This window comes from Saccopteryx leptura, chromosome 3 (assembly GCF_036850995.1).
Source record: "Saccopteryx leptura isolate mSacLep1 chromosome 3, mSacLep1_pri_phased_curated, whole genome shotgun sequence".
Classification (NCBI taxonomy): domain Eukaryota; kingdom Metazoa; phylum Chordata; class Mammalia; order Chiroptera; family Emballonuridae; genus Saccopteryx; species Saccopteryx leptura.
The window spans coordinates 33,921,019-33,933,113 of NC_089505.1; the positions used below are offsets into that span (position 1 = coordinate 33,921,019).

General features: G+C 40.2%; 1 pseudogene; it reads left to right on the top strand.

Moving 5' to 3' along the window:
* The first annotated feature begins 2,160 nt into the window (after positions 1-2,160).
* LOC136398144 (olfactory receptor 7G3-like) lies at positions 2,161-3,122 on the top strand (annotated as a pseudogene).
* Positions 3,123-12,095: the final 8,973 nt, after the last annotated feature.

Here is a 12,095-nt window from a genome sequence, read left to right on the forward strand (position 1 = left end):
CCTACCAGTCTCGGTGTGGCTTCTTTGGTGATCCTTGGTTATAGATTCCTCTTAGTTTAGCCCAAAGTTGGTTTTCAAGATGATTGTTCTTAAATTAAGTTGTAATCCAATTTGGTCCTGGGAGGTGGCAGTTGGAACGCTCGCCAACTCCGTCACCATCTTTCTTCCCCTCTACAATAGCTTTAAATCTATGTTTTATGTACTCACAACTGTAAACCTACATTTGCCCACTATAAGGCCAGTATCCATGGCTACCATCACAGCTGCCTGGCCCATGTAGGTTCGCATTGGATTCAGACAGTCAGTAATGAAACAATGGAGCCAAAAACTGGTGGGCCATCATCTTTAATCCTAGCTTGTACCCAGCGGGCAAGTAAAAACACACACTGGGCTCCAAAACCCACTCATTCAGTGCTCACAAAGCTACTGACTTATCCGAGTTTCCTAGAATCAAAGGTTTCTAGCTCACTAGCCTCATTCCCCTTTGTTCCCCATCTCCTTCTCTCTACACAAACTCTGCACTAACTGGCTTCTCTTTCAGCACTCTGCCATCTTGGCTGCCTCTCCTCTTCTCCACGTGGCCTCTCTCTGCTCTCCAACCTGCTCTCTGCTCTAATGCTAATCTCAGGAACTGAGAGAGAGTAAGCTTCCGGTCTGTCCCACTTTATAGTGCAGAAACCAAAACCTTTTAATTTAATATACAAGATAGGAAAGTCTCTAATACAAAGTCCACCCCACATCAGCCTGACCAGGTGGTGGCGCAGTGGATAGAGCGTCGGACTGGGATGCAGAAGGACCCAGGTTCGAGACCCCGAGGTCGCCAGCTTGAGCGCGGGCTCATCTGGCTTGAGCAAAGAGCTCACCAGCTTGGACCCAAGGTCGCTGGCTCCAGCAGGGGGTTACTCGGTCTACTGAAGGCCCACGGTCAAGGCACATGTGAGAAAGCAATCAATGAACAACTAAGAAGTCGCAACGTGCAACAAGAAACTGATGATTGATGCTTCTCATCTCTCTCCGTTCCTGTCTGTCTGTCCCTGTCTATCTCTGCCTCTGTAAAAAAACACACACACAAAAAAAAACACAAACAAACAAAAAAAACAAAAACAAAAAAGAAAACAAACAAAAAAAAGGGTGGGAAAGGCTTAGTCCTAAAACCAAGCCCCAGGTTACAAGGATCCTGCCTGCCCATAGCCCGCCCCCAACACACATTAATATAATTACGCCCATTCCAAGCATAAAGGAAACTAATATCATCACCTGGGAGATGGGCTTCCACGTGGGCAGCGCCATCTTTAACAAAGTGAGCATAATATATTTTATCTGCCTAACACCCACCCCTATAAAATCTAATAGTAATCATTTTCACTTCAGGATTTAGTGCTGTGCTGGCAGACCTAAATTTATTTTTATTTTTTTTTATTTTTGTGTATGTGCATGTGTGTGTGTGTGTGTGTGTGTGTGTGAGAGAGAGAGAGAGAGAGAGAGAGAGAGAGAGAGGAAAGGAGAGATTTGCGAAGCATCAACCCATTGCATCACTTCAGTTGTGCATTGATTGCTTCTCATGTACCTTGAGAGGGGGATGGGGGAGCTCCAGCAGAGTCAGTGACCCCTTGCTCAAGCCAGTGACCTTGGGCTTCAAGCCAGCAACCTTTGGGCTCAAGCTAGCTACCATGGAGTCAGGTTGAGGATCTTATGCTCAAGCAGATAACCATACACTCAAGCTGGTGAGCCCACGCTCAAGCCAATGACCTCAGGGCTTGTAACTGGGTCCTCAGCGTCCCAGGTCAGTGCTCTATCCACTGCACAACCAGCAGTCAGGCGGGCAGTTCTCCAATATTTAAAAGTAGTTTTCCTGTAGAGTTTTTAACTATTTAGATATTTGTGGCCTGAAGTTCATTTTGAATGCATTACATCCTCTTGGCATAATTATCTCCTAATTAGGAGTATGATTTCTGAAGAGAAAGAATTGTATCAAGGTTATTTTTTTATACACACAGTAGTTATATTGCTTGGCTTATAATTGACTACTCAAACATTGTTGGTCAATGAACAAACAAAAAAAAAGAAAGAAAGGAAGGAATGAAAGAATAAACATAGAAGAAAGCTATATAATTAGAAGTACCCCCAGACAGAAAGCACCCTGAACATCAGCCTGGCCCAATGCTTATCTCTCTGAACTGTGCATTTTGGACCATCAATAACGTGAAGTCAGGAAATCTCTCTGATATTGCAGAATTCCTTCTCCAGGACTGTCAGACAATCCAGAACTATAGCCTCCTTTTCCGCGTGGTTCTGTCCACGTACCTGGTCACTGTGCTTGGTAACTGCTCATCATCCTAGCCATTATCTATGACTCTCTTCTCTACATGCCCACGTGCTTCTTCCTCTTCATCCTGTCTTTTGCTGACATCTGCCTCACCACCACGACCAACCCAAAGATGCTGGTGAACCTCCAGACACAAAGTAAATGCTCCGTTACCCAGGCTGCCTCACCCAGGTCTGCTTTGTCCTGACATTTACTGCATTGGAAAATGGAATTCTGATAATAATGGCCTATGATCAATTTGTGACCATCTGTCACCCCTGAGGTACAATGTCTTCATGAACCCCAAGCTCTGTGGGCCGCTGGTTCTGCGGCCGTTCCTTACTAGCATTCTGGATGCCCCCTTCCACACTTTGATGGCACTGTGGCTGCCCTTCTGCACAGACCTAAAAATTCCCTACTTTTTCTGTGAATTAGCTCAGATTCTCAAACTAGCCTGTGGTGATATCTTCAACAATAACATCTTTTTGTATTTAGTGACCAGCCTGTTGGGTATGGTTCCTCTCTCTGGGATAATTTTTTCATATACTCAAATTGCATACTCCATCCTGAAAATCCCATCAGCTGGTGGCAAGTGTAAGGCATTTTCCACCTGTGGGTCACACTTAATAGTTGTTGCCTTGTTCTACAGGACAGGTATTGGGGGATATCTTATTGCCACAGCTACTCCTCCAGGAATAGTGCAATAATATCAGTGACATACAGTTGTTACCCCTATGATTTTATTTACAGTCGGAGGAGCAAGGACATGATTGGGGCTTTGAGTAAGCTCATGTCTAGAATATCATCTTCCCATTGATATGTCAGCTGCTTTATTTAGGCTTACACTGCTGGACTATGACACAGAGACATCAATAATGAGAGATCCAGGAAAAAAAGAAAGAAGTACCGTTCTTTTGTCAAATGATAAAAATATATTTTTAAGATCTTGTTACATATTGCCATCTTACTCTTTAGAAAATGACACACGTTTACGTTACCATCAGCCGTAAAGGCTTTTACTCGTTTTTTTGCAGCCCTGCCAACATTGAACTAAATCATTTTTATGTCTCTGAGAATTGATGAACAGCAAACATCCAGAACCATTAATTTGTACAGTAGACCTTTACATTCCTATGCCAATTTTCTTGCTAGAATTAGAATTTCTTTCTGTCTTTATTTTTTATTATGATTATTTTCCTGAATGCATAATATGACAGTTCATAAACTTTAAGTCTGATTATGAGATAGATATATATATATAAATATCATATATTATAATATATGTCCTGTTACTCATATATTTACTTATCTTGGTAATAGTTTATAATAGAGAATTAGAAAAAATAATGCTAATTTTTGTTTTATCTTTTGTGAAGAAAGTGTGAGAAAGTTTTAAGAATTATTTTATGGTTCACAATAGTTTTCTACTTATTTGTAAAATAAAGTTTATTTTGAAAAGGCATATTTCCAATTTAAAAAATCTCAAGTATCTAAGACTTCTCACTTGAGCTGTGTTTTTTTTATTGTTATTAATTTTAATGGGGTGACATAGATCAATCAGGGTACATAGGTTCAGAGAAAACATCTCTAGGTTGTTTTGACATTTGATTACGTTGCATACCCATCACCCAAAGTCAAATTGTCTTCTGTCACCTTCTATCTGGTTTTCTTTATGACCCTCCCCTCCTCCTCTCCCCACCTCCTCCCTCTCCTTCCTCCCCCGACCCCTGGAATTAGAATTTCTTAATAAAATTATTTTTCTGGGAAGAATTCAAGTTATTTACACAATTATCCCGTCCTAACCATTTTCTGTATTCACTGTTTTTCAAAGGTATTTGTTGCAAAAACTCTATAGTAAAATACATTGTTTGTTAACCAAATATTAGACTGTTAGCCTTTTCACTTGAGCCATCTATTGGCCATGAAGCCATGGGGAGAGACAGTCAGACAGACTCCCGCATGCGCCCAACCGGGATCCACCTGGCACGCCCACCAGGGGCGATGCTCTGCCCACCAGGGGGCGATGCTCTGCCCCTCCGGGGCATCGCTTTGCCGCGACCAGAGCCACCCTAGCGCCTGGGGCAGAGGCCAAGGAGCCATCCCCAGAGCCCGGGCCATCTTTGCTCCAATGGAGCCTTGGCTGCGGGAGGGGAAGAGAGAGACAGAGAGGAAGGAGGGGGGGGGGGTGGAGAAGCAAATGGGCGCTTCTCCTATGTGCCCTGGCCGGGAATAGAACCCAGGTCCCCCGCACTCCAGGCCGATGCTCTACCGCTGAGCCAACCGGCCAGGGCCTAACAAACACAATTTTAACATATACAACTATACTCACAAAAAATTGAGAAAAATCTTCAGAGGGCAAAAATATGAAGGTAACTGAACACAAAAAGAATGTAAATTGATACCGAACCTTTCTTAGAGGGGTATGTGAGTCTTAAGAAAAATAAGAGGGTTGGAAATCATATGAGCATAAATGCATGTTGAATCAGCATATTGGGAATCAGGTTCACAGAAAGATAAAAGATTTTAAAAAAGACTAAAAATGATCTGTCCTGAACACAAGTAGGTGATAAGAAAAAACTTGTGTCCGCAGCCAAGGCTCTAGTTAAAAATTTAAAAACTTTTCTTGTAAATTTATAATTATGAACCTGATCATTTCAAGTTTAAGGTTTGAAATGCTATCATCTTTGTTGTATGGGAACTACATTCCAATAAATTAACATATATATATTGGTCTTAGACTATTTATAATCCTGGCATACGTCAAATGAGATCACATAGGATTCCCATACATAAAGTCCTGGCAAGATAGGCTCACATAACAAGTTCATTGTCTGCTATACAGTTCTGAGTTTTGACAAAGGTGTGGAACCATATAGTCAAACCACCCATCAAAATACAGAATGGTTCCATTTCTCAATACCTTCCACTGTACTCCTGTTTTGTAGTCAGCGATTTTCCATATTCCTAAGCATTAGTGACCACCAATTGGTCTGGCATCTCTGTAATTTTGTCTCTTCCAGACTGTCATGTAAATAAAACTACACAGAATGTACTCTGTTGCATGTGTAACATATGCAATTGAGATTCATCCACATTGTTGCAGATGTCACTATTTCAGTCTTTTTTTATTCCTATTTAGTAGTCATTAATAATTCCAACATCTGGTCAACTCAGGGTTGTATTGTTCAGATTTTTCTTGTGCTTTTTTTTATAAATTTGAATTTTATTATGGGCATTTTAAATATTATGGTATAAGGCTCTCAGATCTGTTAAAATCCTGTGGAGAATGTTGACTAATGTCAGCAATCAGTAAACACTCAGACTAAAATTTTTATCTTGCAATCTGGATTTCCACTGTCAGTTCAAGTTTCAATTTTCAAAGTTTTGTAGACCGGCATGTGTCTGCCCTGCACGTGCACCACTCATGAGCCAGTCTGGGGATTAGATACTGTTTTACATCATGGTTCAGTTCTCAAAGCCTGTTGTATATATGCACACACACATGTGCACACACACACACAGACTGCTATAGACTGAAAGTGCACCCCAAATATACTTCAAATGTTGAAGCTCCAATCCCCAGTATGATGGCATTTAAATACAAACTCTTTGGAAAGTAATTAGTTTTAGATTAGTTTAGTCTTTGTTAAATCATGGAGTGAGCTCCCATGATGGAAATTACTGCTCTTACAGGAAGAGACACCAGAGAAGTTGCTTTTTCTCTCCATCGTGTGGGGAACACAGTGAGAAGGTGACTGTCTGGAAGCCAGGAAGGGAGTCCTCACCACAACCTGAGCATGTTGGCACCCTGATGCCTGACTTCTAACCTCAAGTTGGCTTGGTCAAACAGTCTACGGTGTTTTGTTATGGCTGCCTAAGATGACTAATATATACATCTTATTGCTTCTTTCTTCTCTGGAGAACCCTGACTAATACAGATGTCTTCTTCTTTTATGCTCTGAAACAATAGAAATAATGTTAAAATCCCCTGTATTTTGAAAACTTAAAAGAATCATTCAGAAAACCATTATTTGTGTGTGTGTCTGGGGTTTCTTAGATTACTTTCTGGGTTTCTTCTGTGATTGTTCATCTGTTTACATTTTTTACCTCTTCTGAGGGTCCTTGTTTTTTAAATTTCACTCAGGTTTTCAATATGTTTGCACGATTCTGTAAAATACTGTCATATAATATTTTATGCTTCTTTTTCAATTGTTATACCTGTCATTATTTTCCCTTTCACATTTACTGTATCAGAGTGAGATTTCAAAATATTTTAAGCTGGAATATCTATTCCTATTCTGGATACCTTTGGTTTATATCTGGATGACATTTTTCAAACATTGATGAATAATATTATTGTCTCTCTTTTAAGGTTATTGGTTTACATTTTGCTGTTGTTAAATGTTTTTTGTCTTTCAGATTAACTTTTGTATTTCTACTCCTATTCTGCTATATTTCTTCAGGAAGTCTTTTGTTTCTTATTTTTTTTATCAGCTTTTTTGTTTCTTGACACATCAGTTACCAATTCATTATTTAAAGGTAAATGGTTTACACCTTTTTAGCAGCCTATATGTTAATTTAATTGAAGCAAGATAACAGAAACTGTGAAGACTGACTTTGATTCTCTTGCCCAACCACTTAACATATTCAAAATAGTAACAGTATTTTACAGTTAATGTTAATAAGTATTTAAAACTAAGAAACATTTTAATGATTTCAGAATAAATAATCTTTGTGTAGCCCTCCCTGGCTGGATGGCTCAGCTGGTTGGAGCATCATCCTATGCATCAGGATTGCCTGTGGGATCCCTGGTTTGGGTACATACAAGAATCTAACAGTGAATGTATGAACAGGTAGAACAACAAAGCCATGTTTCTCTCCCCCACCCCCCTTTGTCTCTAAAGTCAATTAATAAAAAATTAAAAAACAACCTTTGTGTAGTAGAGACTGCTTTCTCTAAGTCTTCTTTACCTTTTTTTTTTTTTTAGTGAGAGGAGGGGAGATAGAGAGACAGACTCCCTCATGTGCCCCAACCAGGATCCACCCAGCAATCCCTGTCTTGGGCCACTATTGAGTATCAAGCTATTTTTAGTGCCTGGGCCAATGTTTGAATCAACTGAGCCACTGGCTGCAAGGGAGAAAGAGATGGGAGAGGGGGTAAGGAAGAGAAGCAGATGATCACTTCTCATGTGTGTCCTGACTGGGGATTGAACCTGGGATGTCCACACGCCAGGCTGACACTATATCCATTGAGCCTTCTAGCCAGGACCTCTTCTTTCCTTTTTAATAATAAAACCTTCATCTAGTTAGAGTCTCTATTCCTTATCCCACTTTGCAAAAAGTAGTGACCATAAGACATGCTGTAGCCAATTAAATTGAATGGAAGTACAATCTTTTTTTTTTTAAAGATGCTCATCTTTTTTTTCTTAATTTATTCATTTTAGAGAGGAGAGAGAGAGGGAGAGAGAGAGACAGAGAGAGAGAGAGAAAAGAGAGATGGGGAGGAGCAGGAAGCATCAACTCCCATATGTGCCTTGACCAGGCAAGCCCAGGGTTTCGAACCGGCGACCTCAGCATTTCCAGGTCGACGCTTTGTCCACTGCGCCACCACAGGTCAGGCCTGGAAGTACAATCTTAACATCATTTTCTTCAAAGAAAATTACTTATACTCTACTTCCCCCCCCCCTTTTATATGGGCTAAAACCAAGAGGTGCTGCTTATGGCAATATTAACTTAGCGTGTCTTTGTTCAAATTTTGAAAGGTTACCACTCTGAGAAAATAAAGATGTGCTTATTTTGTCATTGAATTGGATAAAGACACTCCTGACAGATGATTAACACAAAGATGACCCTTTAGATGGACTAATGAATAAAGCTGCTGTTTCTTCCCCTAATCAATAAGCCAATTTTAAATCAGAGTATGGACTGAATTTTACCAGTGATCCATCCACCTTCTACCATGGGGACAAGATGACACCATAAGGAATGGTCAAGCAACCAGAAAAAAAGGTGACAGAGTCCCTGGAATACTTTATGTAGTAGAGTCTACCTTATGTCTGTAACATGAGAAAGAAATTGATTTTTATTTTTTGATCCACTGTATTTTTGGATCTTTCTGTGTCAGTTACTAAGCCTACACCTAAGTATTCTTTGCTTCCCTATGCACCCCCATGTTCACTTCAGCATTGTTTGCAGTAGCCAAGATCTGGATACAGCCCAAGTGTCTATCACTGGATGAATGGATAAAAACACCTGTGGTACGTTTATGTAACGGAATACTATACAGCAGTTAAAAAGGGAAATCTTACATTTTACGACAGCATAGATAAACCTGGAGATTATTATGCTAAGTGAAATAAGCAAACAGAGAAAGACAAATACCATATGATCTCACTTATCTGTGGAATATAATGAACACAATAAACTTAGGAACAAAATAGAAACAGGTAGGGTCACAGGGAACAGATGGACTGCTGTCAGAGGGAAGGGAGAAGAGGAGATGAGATCAGAAAAGGTGAAAGGATTAGCTAAAATATATATATATATATAACATATAGATACAGACAATGGGGTAGCAATAGCCAGAGGGAAAGGGGGGGATGGAGGTAAGGGGTTGAGAGGAATAAGAGTAGAAAGAGACTTTACATAGGGCTTGGGGAGCATCATGTGGTGTGTACAGGGTGTTATATTGAGTGGGACACTTGAAACAATGTCAACTGAATAAATTAAAAATAAAAATAAAGTATACTTTGCTTCTTACTATACCTTAGACATTGGTCAAAACTTGACATTGACTAAGTAAATTCATTTTCTATTAAATTTCCAAATCATTCAGTGCAGATAACATCTCAATATATGGTGAAATTCAGTCTTCTAATCAGACTGTCACAAAAAAATGGATCTTGCTTTTATGTATTTAAGCACAATAATTTGTTATATATTTGAATAGGTTTTTTTTTTTTTCATTTTACTAGAAGCTATGTGAGGTGGACATCATTTAGCTTACTAGTATAATTGCTTTTCTCATTTCTTCAATAAATTTCTGAGTAGAATGATCTACTTCTCAAAAGAAGAGGGGACTCCCTACTTCCTGGTGTTTCCTCAGGTATTTCCAGTCAGTAAACCCTAGTCAAAATTTCAAGGGACTACAAAGGCCCATTTGTAGAAATTAGTTTCTTTACAGATGTGAAATGTATCGATCACTACCATTGCAACTTTCCTTCTTAATGCAAATAATGAAAATAATGGCCTGACCTGTGGTGGCGCAGTGGGTAAAGCGTTGACCTGGAAATGCTGAAGTCACCAGTTCGAAACCCTGGGCTTGCCTGGTCAAGGCACATATGGGAGTTGATGCTTCCAGCTCCTCTCCCCCTTCTCTCTCTCTGTCTCTCCTCTCTCTCTCTCTCTCTCTCTCTCTCTCTCTCTCTCTCTCTGTCTCTCCTCTCTAAAATGAATAAACTTAAAAAAATACAACAACAACAACAAAAAGAAAATAATGGTGTTCCTTCATGCCAACTAAATTTGGGCACATCTAGTGTTTGTCAGACCAAGAGAATCTTTCAGCACAAGATGCTATATTTATATATGCAGAACAACATTTTGATAGATGTTTGTTAAACACATAACATCTGCCAGGCACTATATTATAGATAAAATATAAAGATTATTTTTACCTTTGAAATACATATCAGTTACAAGTGGAAGAGGCAGATGAGTAAAAAGATAATTTCAATATAAAGTAATAATTTTTACACAAGCACTGTGCCAGTCAGTTATCAGTTTATTGTCTTTCAGCTCAGAATCCATTCTTCATAGCCTGCTTGCGATAGTGCAACATTTGTCACTTGCTGGCTGGCATGATGTTAAGCTTTGGCAGTAGAGGGCGCTGGAGGGACACTGCAGGTGGTAGGGATGTGTCTTGCTGGTTCCAGTGTGCATACCAGCATTCTTGCCCTCGGGATGCTGGGCTAGCATGCAGGACATCCAGTGGAATTCACCTTCAGTGATTTTTCAGCAGCACCTCTGTAGAAGTCTTTGCAGTGGGATCCAAAATTGTCCCAATAGGCTTTCCAGTGGTAAGGGTGCCTCCCCAGTTTGCAGGCGGTGTGCTGCTGTCATCTTAGCTGGCTCTCTATGGGGGAGGTTAGTGGCATCTCCCCTCTCCAGGCAGCAGCTTCTAGATGCATTCTGCAGTCACTCGGCTCGCTTCCCATCAGTCTATTCACTGGCACCCCCTCAAGGGTAGGTTCATTACTGTGGTTTCTGTCTCCTAACTGGCCCCTGAATTATAAGCACTGTTATTTTATCTTAAAATAAATAAACTGATTGACCCCTAAATTAACAATGATACATAGAACACTATTTATATAGAGTTTCATTATATGCCAAAATACCCATATTTACATGTTTTTCCTATTTCCTTAATAACATATAATATGCTTTAAATAATCACAGATTTTTGCAATTGCCTTTTTCCCCTTAGGAAGTCACTTTTTGTTTGAACAATGTACCTGAAAGATCTATTCTCATATCACCTAAGAATGAATGCTGAGGAAATAGTACAGAGTGTATCATGACAGGGAAAATAATTTCCCTCTTTAAGAAATGAGTGAATTACAAATGTAACCTAGAAGTTCAATAATCAATTGGCCGTGGGGGTTACATTGGTGAAAAATGGGTTATTAATCAGTCAATGCTCAACTTCACTGCCTCATGGATACTGAGGTTTCGGAATAGACCTTCTGTGTGCAGACACAAGAGTTTAGGAGCCAGGCGAGTGAGATTGAATTAATTCTTTTAAAAATATATATCAATCATGGAATAGTATTTTATATCTAGAAGCAAGTACTCATGGATTTTAGAGGGGCATTATCTCTATTACTTTTGTAAAAACTTATTAACACAAAAGTTTGAGGCAATTCACTCCAGAATTCAGTTTAGTAACACAACAACACTCCAGTTGGATTCTACAATGTGAAACGTACAGTGAGGCACAAAGATGAACCCGGTTTCTGCCCTTTAGGAGTTTATAATCCAGAAAGGAAAGACCATGTATATAACAAATAGAATTTAGCCTGACCTGTGGTGGTGCAGTGGATAAAGCATCAACCTGGAACGCTGAGGTTGCCAATTCGAAACCCTGGGCTTGCCTGGTCAAGGCACATGTGGGAGTTGATGCTTTCTGCTCCCCCCCCCAGCTCCCCCATTCCTCTCCAAAATGAATAAACAAAATTAAAAAGAAAGAAAGAACTAGGGCAAGGACAACTGAGTGATAAGTCAGGAGTGTGGCGGCCATGAGAAAGTGCCTTCTGACCTCCCAGTCTTAGGGAGTATAACTGACCCAGGCCCCTGCTGCAAGCTCTGATGGTCACCAGAGCTTTTATGCTGAAGCCACACTTCCTATGGGCTGCTCCCAGCCACACGCCGAGAGTGGCCGTGATAGTGAGGCAGGCCATTTCTGGGAGAAGATAAAAAGACTTAGGATTAAGATTGTGCTAATCTATTCTTAGAACTGCATTGCGTCCAGCTTCCTTCCTTCCCTCTCTCTCCTTCACTCAGCTGGCTCTCCATGGGGGGGTTTAGTGGCATAGCATGGTGGCTCATCCAGCCTCCCTTGGCTTCCTCCCCATTTATTTTCACAGATAGTTTCTCTTGATGAAGTTGTTGCAGTTTTAATCCCATCTTGGCTGTACTTCTTAGAAGACCCAGACTCACAGACATATAAGCAACGTGCATGATAATATAGACAGAAATATTCATTCTGGAAATCCATCTTGGAGAGAGTCTCTCT